The following is a 12500-nucleotide window of genomic DNA, read 5'->3' as shown; positions in this document are numbered from 1 at the left end:
CTCCCCTCACCTCCCCTCCACCTCCCCTCCTCTCTCACCTCCCTCCCTCACCTCCCTCTCTCACCTCCCTCTCTCACCTCCCTCCTCACCTCCTCCCCTCTCCTCGCCTCCCCCTCACCTCCCTCCTCCACCTCCCTCACCTCCCTCTCTCTCCACCCCTCCTCTCACCTCCCCTCTCTCTCCTCTCTCACCCCTCCCTCTCACCTCCCCTCCTCCACCCCTCCTCCCCTCTCTCACCTCCCTCTCTCACCTCCCTCTCACCTCCCTCCCCTCACCTCCCCCTCCTCTCTCCCTCTCTCACCTCCCCTCCCTCACCTCCCCCTCTCTCACCTCCCCTCTCTCACCTCCCTCTCACCTCCCTCTCTCACCTCCCTCTCACCTCCCTCCTCTCCCTCACCTCCCTCACCTCCCACCTCCCCTCTCACCTCCTCTCACCTCCCTCTCCTCACCTCCCCTCCCCACCTCCCCTCCTCCCACCTCCCTCCATCACCTCCCTCTCTCACCTCCCTCCCTCACCTCCCTCCCTCACCTCCCTCTCTCACCTCCCTCTCTCACTTTCCTTACAAGGTTCCTTACTCCCTCATCACCTTCCTTACTCCATCACCTTCCTTGCTCCCTCATCACCTTTCTTGCTCCCTCATCACCTTCCTTACTCCCTCATCACCTTCCTTACTCCCTCACCACCTCACTCCCTCTTCACTTTTCTTACTCCCTCACCACGTCACTCCCTCATCACCTCCCTTACTCCCTCACCACCTCACTCCCTCATCACCTCCCTTACTCCCTCACCACCTCATCACCTTCCCTACTCCCTCACCACCTTCCTTACTCCCTCACCACCTCTCTCTCTCCCTCACCATCTCTCTTACTCCCTCAACATCTGTTTTACTCCCTCACCACCTTCCTTACTCCCTCACCACCTCCCTCTCTCCCTCACCATCTCCCTTACTCCCTCACCACCTTCCTTACTCGCTATCTTCCTTACTACCTCCATTCCTCACTACCTCCCTGTCTCACTCTCCCTGCCTGCTCCTTCATTCACTCTCTCCTTTACTTCCCTCTTTTCCTTATTTTCGCTCTCCCTCATCCTGTCCCTCCCTCACTGGCTGGACAATATTAAACCACAGTAACGTCTTCTATATAACACCTCAACATTATATCACCAAACATATATTGTACCGCAAAGCAACTCAGACCAAGCTTACCTTACTTAAGTTAAACAACAATATAAGCCACTCATTACTTAAGTTAAACAACAATATAAACCACTCATTACTTAAGTTAAACAACAATATAAACCACTCATTACTTAAGTTAAATAATAATATAAGCCACTCATTACTTAAGTTAAACAATATAAACCACTCATTACTTAAGTTAAACAACAATATAAACCACTCATTACTTAAGTTAAACAACAATATAAACCACTCATTACTTAAGTTAAACAACAATATAAACCACTCATTACTTAAGTTAAACAACAATATAAACCACTCATTACTTAAGAAACAACAATATAAACCACTCATTACTTAAGTTAAACAACAATATAAACCACTCATTACTTAAGTTAAACAACAATATAAACCACTCATTACTTAAGTTAAACAACAATATAAACCACTCATTACTTAAGTTAAACAACAATATAAACCACTCATTACTTAAGTTAAACAACAATATAAACCACTCATTACTTAAGTTAAATATAAACCACTCATTACTTAAGTTAAACAACAATATAAACCACTCATTACTTAAGTTAAACAACAATATAAACCACTCATTACTTAAGTTAAACAACAATATAAACCACTCATTACTTAAGTTAAACAACACGTACATGCACTTACTTGTTGGTGATAAAAATATTCATTATTTTTATTAAGAATAACACAGTTTCAACAATAGAAAATCATAATAATTTGACCTCATTAGTCGCCATGACTAATTACCTCCGGCTACTAGCAGCCTGGTGGGAGGAGGATCCACCAACTTCAACACGTTACTGCGCTAAGTGACCCACACAAGTTTAGCGCTTCGTAGATTACACAAATAACTACGGTTAAATTTATGCCCCTTTTTTAAGAGAAGATAGTGAGTGAAGGTGAGTGGAAGGTGATATCTCCTCTCAGGCGACTGGAGAAGCCGGACTGTGTTCAGCAGACGGTGTATCGAGCCTTCGCCACTACATGTGATGAATGACACACACGAGCCATGTAATCTCCAAGTGTTACAAAACCAGGGTGACCATAAGGTCACACCAGGCAGTTAACAAACAAGGTCACTGCAGCATCCTAATGTATGTTCTTACCTCCTGTTTAGCAGAGTTCTGGCGCGCTGTTCACTCTTCAAGAACCATCTGTGAACCAGAGAACAATGTTCAATATTAATCATCTTCAATGTGTAGTATAAACATATCTTAATAACATTTACGAGCAATGTTTTCCTCATACTTTAAATTTTCTTTATTTTCGGTGATCTGGTAGTCAATCCTCTCGCCTAACATACAGTGTCCGTGGTTCGATCCCCGGCAAGGTTGGAAACATTGGGAGTGTTTTCTTACACCTGTTGTCCCAGTTCACCTAGCAGCAAGTAGGTACCTGGGTGTTAGTCGACTGGTGTGGGTAGCATCCTGGGGGACAAGACTGGAAACAGGAGAGACAGTACCTGTATACACAAATAACCCGCACATAAAAGAGAGAAGCTTACGACGACGTTTCGGTCCGACTTGGACCATTGACAAAGTCACACTAACCAGAGGTGGAGCAGGACGGCTATATATAGGCAGGAAGAGGTGGTAGTAGTAGTAGTAGTAGTAGTAGTAGTAGTAGTAAAGAATTGTATACAATACCGACAAGATGAAATTAAGACACATGCACAACACCCGGGCATCCCCATCGTAGACGTTTCGCCATCCAGCCAGCCACTGGATGGCGAAACGTCCACAACAAAGACAACCAGACGCCGCACATGTCTTAATTTCATCAGTAGTTGTAGTAGTAGTGGTAGTGGTAGAAGTGGGAAATAAGGATGACGCAGTTAAAAATCCGGACAAAATCTCTGAACAAGAAAAACTTCACGTTGTCTATAATACTTATTTTCTTTTCTTGTGTTACCTCCCGTTTTCCTGTTCCCATTTTCTACTGAATTATTTTTATCTCTGTTCCTAAGATTTTCCTGCATCTGCACAAGAAAACGGCCGTACTTTAATAAATAATAATAATAATAATAGCAATAATAATAATTACTAAAGAACAATAAATAAGCAAATATTTAAATTTGTGCACTCTGGTGTAGCACTAACTATAATAACCAAATTAAATTTTAAAGGGGTGGACCAGGTAAGCCAGCAGAAGGCCTCGGTCCCATGACCAAAGGTTCCAGCGGCGGGTCATCATCATCGTATGACTAAGACCCGCGTCAGGAAACACTTGTCCTGTTTCCTGACGAATCTTACCGTCTAACCTGGAGCAGTGAAGATCACTTTAAGTTTGAGTCCCACACAACTCACTGCTTGAACAAGTAATTATTTGGTTATATTTTAAGTGTGAGAATAAATACAACTGTTCAGCAAAGACAACATTTATCCCTCTTATTCCAGAGAGTTGGTATTCCTGTTCTAGATAGCAGATATCCCCATTATTCTAGAATATCAGATGCTAATGTTATTAAAGATAGTAAATGTTGCTGATAAAAGACAACAGATATTAGCTTTTTTTTTAAATCCAGAAAATATTACTGTTGATCAAGTGTAGCAGATGTCACTGTTGTGTGGGGGGGAAGGGAGGGGGAGTGGGGGATGGAGGGGAGTGGGGGAGGGGAGTGGGGGTTGGAGGGGGAGTTGGAGGGGAGTGGGGGTTGGAGGGGGTGGGGGTTGGAGTGGGGGATGGAGGGAACTGGGGGTTGCAGGGGAGTGGGGGTTGGAGGGGAGAGGGGGATGGAGGGGAGAGGGGAAGGGAGGGGAGAGGGGGAGGGAGGAACAGGGCCCAAGGAATAACCTTGTAGGTAGCTTGTTGGTACAAGACTTTAATGGCTTATTTTTCCCTCTTCCCTGCTTTCTTCCTTGCTCTTCCTCCCCTTGTTTAGTCTTACAAGGTTAGGTCTCTCTCTCTCTCTCTCTCTCTCTCTCTCTCTCTCTCTCTCTTAAGCTCTATCTAGGCATTTCAGATTATTAACTTGTACGGTCAGTAACCCAGAAAAGCTAAAGAATCTGGCTTATACCCACTGTTGTCCTCTGGAACTCTTCCCCAGGATGCCACCTACGACAGTCAGCAAACACCCAGGTACCTACGTACTTACTGCTAGATAAACATCGAGCAACAGGTGTAAGGAAACATACCCAACGTCTCCATCCGGCCTAAGATCGAACCCGGGTCCTTCAGTCGTAACCCCTGAAGGCTTTACCACTGAGCCATCTCCTCCATGTACTGGATCACCCTTCCTCTCTTCCCCTCAGTTTCTTCCCCTCTGTGTTTTAATTTTCTCCCCTCTCTTTCATTATCCATCTCCCTATCTGCTTCCCCTCGTGTATCACACACTGCCCTCCTCCTCCTCCTCCTGATCCATCACCATATGGCTCCCTCCCCTCACTCTCCCCTCACTACCCTCGTCACCTTGCCTTATAAAAATGTAAAATAAGTTACTATGTTTATGGATAACCCCTCAAATCTTATTCTATTTTTATTTTATTTTTGTCTCCTTGTTTATTGGTTTGGTCTCGTCAGGCTGGTTGTATCTATTGTCCATCCACCTACATCTACTTTCCATCTATCTATATCTACTTTCAATCCACCAATATCTACTGTCCATCCATCTATATCTATTTTCCATGTACCTATATCTACTTTCCATGCACCTTTATCTACTTTCCATGCACCTATATGTACTTTCCATATGTACTTATCAGTCAGCTACCCTCTCATTTCTTCCCTCCTCTCTCTCTAAAACACTGTACTGTTTCCTCCACAGAAAAGTATAACACCACTAATATACTAAGTCAGGCTGAGGGTTGACGAGCCTCATCAACCTCTTGCAAGTCAGCGGAGATTGTTTGGTAAACTATAATTATTATATTCACGAGAAAGCGCTAAACCCACTGGAGTTACGAAGTACGTGAGGCAAGAGGTGTGGCTACTGCTCCACACTACAAGAGGTGTGGCTACTGCTCCACACTACAAGAGGTGTGGCTACTGCTCCACACTACAAGAGGTGTGGCTACTGCTCCACACTACAAGAGGTGTGGCTACAAGAGGTGTGGCTACAAGAGGTGTGGGTGTGAAGCAGTAACGACATGTATGGAGCACTCTGACCGTGTAGGTCACTCAGCGCTCTTGACAATAAAGTATATGCAACACGTACAAACAATAAATACAACGATAAAATTAATAAACAATAAAATCTACGAACAAGAATAAAATACTACACACAAATAAATAATATACCAAAGGTGTGTAGGGTTGAAGAAACACCTTGAAGTGTGCTGCTCTCTGCCAGAGTACAACCCTGGCAAGTCAACTTCACTCGTCTCATCTAATCAATTAAAATTTTTCTCCCTTCGATTGAATATCTGAATCTTCCTCAACTTTCCTTCACCTCTTATGTATTTTTCCCTATCTTCTATCTTCCATTTCTCTCTCTCTTTCCTCTCTCACTCTCATTCGTATCCCTCACTTCCTCTCTCCCTCCACCACTGCCATATACAACCTGCTAAGTCAGATCGTGTCATCCTGGGACAGAGACGAGCACTGGGATGGTATGGGTTAGGGTGGCACAGGGTGGCACAAAATGTACTTTAATGTAACTTAGTACTCTGGGGTTTCGGACTCTAAATTTATTACTAATAATCTGTAATTTTTAAGTTATAAAAACACGAAATTATTCTCGGTAAATTTAAAACAGATGACGAGGCTGTACATGTTTTGTAAATTAAATACGTCTTAATTCTGCATGCTAATAGATTGTAAGGTAGGTTAGTTGTTGTGGGTCTACAGTAGGCATATCATTATTATTAATCTTAATTTTTCAAGGGGTGGAGGGGTAAGCCAGTGAAATGCCTCGGTCAGATGACCAAAAGCTCCAGTGGCAGGTCATCATATAACTAAGACCCGCATCAGGAAACACTTGTCCTGTATCCTGACGGATCTTACCTAACCTGGGTTAACAATAAATATTGAAAATCTCAAGTTTAAAACACTAACCAGCTAGGCTGGCTGGCTGGCCGGCCAAGGCAGTGTAACGGTGTGAGAGTTGAATTAGCCAGTAAGATTTATATGAAGATCCGTCTCTCTCATGAGACTACATGTCTTCACCCTCTACAGTGCTAGTCACGGCATTATGCCGGGTGAGCGCCCCAGCATAATGCCGTGACGAAAATCAAAGTCCTACCGTACAGGGGAGTTTTTTTCGTCAGTGCATTATGCCGGATAGCAGCCGTTAGCATGACGTCACGGCCTTCCGCCACACTCCACAGTGACTCCTCAGTGCTTATGTGGCTGCAGTGGTGAGAGGAAGTGTTGGCCTTTTCTGTCTCATCCGCCCCATCTTTTGTCCGGTGTTCCCTTTGGTTTTGGGGTTATACTTGTTTGATTATGGGTAAAATTAAGTCTTTAACACCTGAAACTATAGCTCAAATCATAGGGCTTCACAAAGCTGGGCACCAGACGAAAGAAATAGTGGAGAATGTTGGTGTGTGTGGGCGTTCAGTGAGGAACTGGGTGCAGCGTTTCAAGACTGGTGGCAGTGTCGAGTTACTGTCTGCCAAACCTCGGCCTGGCCCCTCGAAGAAGACATCTGTTCGTACCTTAACTGTGTTAAAGAAGCAGTTAGAGAGTACACCTAAGATAACTGCTAGAGAATTGAAAGAAAAGAGCCCACATCTTCTCTGAGAAGTGTCTGTAAGAATTGTTAACAGATGTGTGTCAAAACTGGGCTACAGTAGTCACCGCCAGGTTAAGAAACCGAGCCTCTCCAAGCCACAGAAGAAACGTAGGCTGGATTATGCAAAGAAATATCTTCACTGGAATCCTCAACAGTGGTCTAAAGTACTTTGGAGTGATGAAGCAACCTTCACCGTCACCTGTAACTGTGAGGGAATGTGTACCGGCCCAGAGGTAGTGACCTGCTAAACCCACGCTACACCTGAGGGACCACCAAACACCCAGACTCGCTCATAGTTTGGGGGTGTTTCAGTACTCAGAGTGTTGGTGAACTCATTGTGCTTCCCAAAAAACAGTATATGAACCAGTATAATTACCTGGAGTTATTGTGTGACAATTTACATGAGGCGTTTGACAAGTGTGGGGCTACGGTTTTTATGCAGGACGGTGCACCGTGTCATACCGCCAAATCTGTAGTTCAGTGGCTTAAGGACTGTGAAGTGAGGTTCCTTAATGACTGGCCAGGAAATTTCCCAGACCTAAACCCTATTGAGAATCTCTGGTCAATAATTAAACAAAGTTTACTGGGCAAGGATATCAGTTCCATCCCGCGGCTGGAGGCTGCTCTACATGAGGCATGGAATAATATACCTCCCCAAACCCTCAAGAATTTGTGTGAGATTCTTCCTACACGGCTGAAGGACGTGACTGAGTGTAAAGGACGCAGCACCAAGTATTAAAACCTCAATAAGTGTGCAAATATATATATTATAATCTTTCATGGTATGTGTTTGTGTTTTGGTACGTGTGTGGGGGAGGGGCGGCATAATGCCGTGACTAGCACCGTAGGTTAGGTTAGTCATGTGATGACCCACCACTGGAGCTTTTGGTTATCAGACCGAGGCCTTCCACTGGCTTACCCGGTCCACCCCCCCCCCACTCTAGAAATTAAGGTTATAATTCCACAATGATCAAAAAGACCACCCCAGCCTCAGTCTTCAAGCGTCCACCGGTCATTGTGCTCAATAATTCACACGGGTTTAACGCTTTACAAAGTAAAAGAAAACTGTTTTTTGTATGAAGCAAATGGGGTGGTTGGTTAACTTGGTCTGAAGCTTATCGAATACACGAGGTCATTAAGGGTTGTATAATAATATCTCGTATGAGATACAGTGAAAGAAATATACATCAGTGTATATACAGACACTCATTTATATACATTTATAATCAGGCTCCATGAATCAAGCTCTAGGGATGAGGGGACCAACTGTCCCCAGGCCTAGCAACATTCCCCGCCCTCACGGGGCTCGTAGGGAGAGAAGCTAGGCGCCTCTGTTCTGCCATCCTCGCCCCAAGGGGGCTAATGGGAATGGCAGCCTTTTGAGCTGCAAGCTCTGGCTCGGGCACCTACCCTACCCTAGAACGGCTGGGCATGGTGTCCATCCATGGTGTGATCTAAGAATCATTTTTTTTCTTATTCGCCGGTACTCTCCCGGCCCGGGTCTTTTCCAAGTAGTGGTGACCCGGCCTTGGCTCCCTATCTGGGAAGTCTCCCATGGGAGGAGGTACAAGTACATCCTCATCTTTGGGACCAAGCGTCCCCAGGCCTAGCCACAGTCCCCGCCCTCACGGGGCTCGTAGAGAGAAGCTAGGCCTCTGGTCTGCCATCTGCCCCACCCCAAAGGGGCTCGCGGGGATGGCAGTCTTATGAGCTGCAGGTGATAGCAAGCTCAGGCCTTCTTCTAAGAATCATGCTCCAGGATGGTGGTCAAGCTCATTACTGCAGCCTACCACTTCTTCAGGAAGCCTCGAGTAAGAAGGACTTACGAGAAAGGAGTCAGCTATAACTATTATAAAATAACTTTCACTCTTCGTTTTCTGTTAGCAATATAAAAAATTGCTATCGCTTAAATGCTTTTGTTTTTCCGTTTACTGCCTCTATGTTAGGTTTCAATTGCCAACATTTTCCTTCTTGACAATATAACCGGTTATTATTGATTTTAGTAGGTCGAAAAATATAGGTTGTGCATTGGAGACCACAGAAGTCTTGCATCATTTAGGAATATCTGAAGTCAAAATATATTCTTATATTTTTGTATATATTGGTGTATAACTTGTTTATTCTGCAGTTATATGTTTTTGAAACGCTAAACCCGAAGGAGTCAACCACCATGAGGAGTGGTGCAGGCTCGATTCTATGTTTGTTAATTACGGGCCAGGAGCTGTGAATAGACTATGCAACCACATAAAGGTGAGCGCACACACACACACACACACACACACATTATTATTTTTTATTATTAATTATTAGTATTATTACTTTTGTTAAAATTATTATTATTATTATTATTATTATTATTATTGGGAACTAAACTTGTAAGTCTAGTAGCATCTGAGAAACTGATCCAATGGGAAAGCAGCTCCAATTCTTTGGATCTAGAGCCATTTACCAGTATCAGTGGTATATACCCATACATATATGATACAGAGGTCAAATTCCCGTGCTGGTGCAACACAATCTTCAACATTTCTCGACATGTCAGCTGTGTGAAATGCAATGGCGTTATTTTGATTCATTTTCCAGCATCATTAGTCATCTGGAGTTTGTAAATAGGCTGGTGGGTGTGTAAGCCCAGGGAGGCTCTCATTTGCAGCGTGAGCTCGGCAAAGATCACATATTCTTAGTGGAGAGTGGAAGCCAGAGTCGTCTGTGAGCTTGTTACCTGTGTGTGTGTGTGTGTGTGTGTGTGTGTGTGTGTGTGTGTGTGTGTGTGTGTGTGTGTGTGTGTGTGTGTGTGTGTGTGTGTGTGTTATCACACTATTCACTTCACTCTAGGGAGGAAGTGATAACAATAAATAATTCCTACAGAACAAGATATACTTGGGTGGATGCACGACAAGACAGTTATCTCCCAACACCCTCAGGAGTCCCAGGAGCTATAGCTCAACACCCTCATGAGTTCGAGAAACTGTCGCTCAACACTCTCACGAGTCCCAGACGTTGGGAATCAACCTCGGAACCAATAAGTCAACTTGGAGCTGTAGCTCAACACCATAAACAACCACCATCTACTTGGTTGAGAAAAACACGTAAACAAACACTAGGGCATATTTAATTAGAAAACGTGATCAAGGTCCCAGGACCGAAACGTTTTCTAATAAATATGTTCTAGTGTTTGTTTTCTAAACCAACTTGTCGGTATTTATTACCAAGGTTTATACCAGAATTCTACTTACATTCAGTACACACTTATATTTACGTTCCAGAGTGTTTATCAATTAATCTTATTCTTGCAATATTTCGTCTCCAGTTTAGAAGGTGTGGTCTGAGACCAGGCAGCGGGGCGCTAAGACCCCACCACCATTAACACCTAACAAATTCCCCCTCTAGGAGGCTGCCTTCTCTTTTCCATTATTTATTCAGGAGTTTGTGAACCTCGAGCACCTGCAGGTTACAGTCAACCTCTCCCCAGGTAATTACAGTGACCCACCTGGATAACTACAGTGAGGAACTGGTAATTACAGTAGCTCCCCAGGTTAATTACAGACGTAACATCAGACTCGCATGTAACTGACCAGACTGAAGAAAAAATCAGGAAAATAAAATTACAAAATTATCCGCTCAAGTTTCAGAATTTTTGAGACCCAATAATTGCTTAGTGAGATATATAATGAGGGAGGGAGGGAGGGAAGAATGAGGGAGGGAGGGAGGGAGGGAAGAATGAGGGAGGGAGGGATTCATGAAAGGAACGAGGGGAAGGAGCTAAGTATAGAAAGGAAGAATCTAGGGCAAGGTATAGAAGGTAAATGAAGAAGGAGAGAACGTTAGTCTTCCCACACCTTCAACCTACCTCTCTCCCTCCCTTCCCCTTCCTCTTCCCCTTTCTTCCTCTCTCTCTCTCTCTCTCTCTCTCTCTCTCTCTCTCTCTCTCTCTCTCTCTCTCTCTCTCTCTCTCTCACCCAAAACAATGATTTAATAACCGGAAGTTGACATGGAGGTTGTCAGGTGGTTGAGGGTCAAGCTGGAACATGATTGCCTGCAAGGAGGGTAGAGTCTGCAACATATGTTGTATATATAAATAAGTTTTTATTCAGGTACAGGCACACATAAATACAGTTACATAAATTATCATACATAGCAGCATATGTGTAGATTACTTAGGATAACCCACAAAGGTCAGACAAAATGACTTATTTCCATTGTAGTCCTAGCTAATATTGTTCATATACAACTACAGTCAGTATTGTGCACGTACAGCAGACTGATCAGTAGTGTGTAAATGTGAGTCAACAGTTTGCACATGAGAGTCAATGATGTGTACATAATCAATAAATCTTAAAACACAGTTTCAGGCTTCATGCTGCAGGATTATCACACACACACACACACAGGACAGGAGGGTCAGGGGAGACATGATAACGACATATAAAATTCTGCGTGGAATAGACAAGGTGGACAAAGACAGGATGTTCCAGGGAGGGGACACAGAAACAAGAGGCCACAATTGGAAGTTGAAGACAAATGAGTCAGAGAGATATTAGGAAGTATTTCTTCAGTCATAGAGTTGTAAGGCAGTGGAATAGCCTAGAAAATGACGTAGTGGAGGCAGGAACCATACACAGTTTTAAGACGAGGTTTGATAAAGCTAATGGAGCGGGGAGAGAGAGGGCCCAGTAGCAACCGGTGAAGAGGCGGGGCCAGGAGCTAAGACTCGACCCCTGCAACCACAAATAGGTGAGTACAAATATGTGAGTACACACACACACACACACACACACACACACACACACACACTGGAAAAATTGGCAGAGGCGGCAGGAAAGGTAATCAAGTAGATACGGGAATACTTAGTAAACAAAAGAGAAGGGATAAGTGTTAAGGTATTGGAACGGGCAGTGGTGACGAGTGGAGTTCCTCAAGTATCAGTGACTGGGTCCTCCAGTGATCCTCATAAGCGTAACTAACTATCCAGAGGTAACTGTACCATGTGTATCACTGATTGCCAATGATCTTAGTTACCACTTGTGAAAATGGTAACTAGTGAACATGTATGAAATCAATGAGCATAACTGGAGAGAACAGAGACACTAAGAAGACCTGAACAGGTTGTAAATGTAGCCAGGAAGGTGCCTTCTTGAAATTCAAGCCTGTAAAGTGAAAAGTAAAGGAATAATAGGCAGTGGTAAGACAGGACACTGAATACAACCTGGGAGGAACTGCAGACACGGTACAGGAAGAAAGATCTGGGAGTGAACAGTACACCAAGGATATCACCAGAAGTAGATATAAATCATATACCAACAACATACGAATGACTAGGTAACATAGGACAGATTTTCAGGAAACTGAACAAAGATTCATGACAATATAACAAAGTCCGTTAGGCTCAACTTCGAGTACGCAGGTTTTTACATTAACGCTGAATATTATACATAACATTAAACGACTTTAATGGGCCAACTTTTCGCTCTATTAGAGCATTTTCAAATCTGACTTCAGAAAGCTCTCAGAGCAAAACGTTGTCTCAGTAGCGGTTTCTTGTGCTACAGCTTATGTATCCTACTCCTGAGCAGTACTGTGGAAAAGGATACTTGTGAATAACTTAGGACATTTATTAA

The 12500-nt window shown here is 43.8% G+C and overlaps 1 long non-coding RNA gene across 1 annotated transcript in view; it reads right to left on the bottom strand.

Annotated features, from left to right (window-relative positions):
• LOC138854188 (uncharacterized) overlaps positions 1-12500 on the bottom strand; it is a 463374-nt gene that overhangs the window by 222386 nt on the left and 228488 nt on the right. The window contains exon 2 of the long non-coding RNA XR_011393413.1: positions 2318-2365. This is a non-coding gene — a long non-coding RNA (uncharacterized lncRNA). The remainder of the gene's footprint in view (positions 1-2317; positions 2366-12500) is intronic.

Source organism: Cherax quadricarinatus, chromosome 51, assembly GCF_038502225.1.
Source record: "Cherax quadricarinatus isolate ZL_2023a chromosome 51, ASM3850222v1, whole genome shotgun sequence".
Lineage (NCBI taxonomy): Eukaryota > Metazoa > Arthropoda > Malacostraca > Decapoda > Parastacidae > Cherax > Cherax quadricarinatus.
Note: the sequence above shows the minus strand (reverse complement) of the source record. Positions and strands in the feature narration are given on the sequence as shown.